Here is a 228-nt window from a genome sequence, read left to right on the forward strand (position 1 = left end):
TGCACATAAAGAAAAAAAAATCTCGTTAAAATTTTAAAACTGTATGTGTATTTAAAATCGGAAATACTTGATATAGATAATATGTTTATTGTTCACCTTTCCTTAAGCAGGTACCGAAATACATTAGCAATATAAACAAGCATAAAACGCACACAAATACATAAACACATTACCATATACCGATACTAGATTCAAATCTCCCCATTTCTCATTCTCTAATTACTTCCG

Source organism: Penaeus monodon, chromosome 27 (genome assembly GCF_015228065.2).
Source record: "Penaeus monodon isolate SGIC_2016 chromosome 27, NSTDA_Pmon_1, whole genome shotgun sequence".
Lineage (NCBI taxonomy): Eukaryota > Metazoa > Arthropoda > Malacostraca > Decapoda > Penaeidae > Penaeus > Penaeus monodon.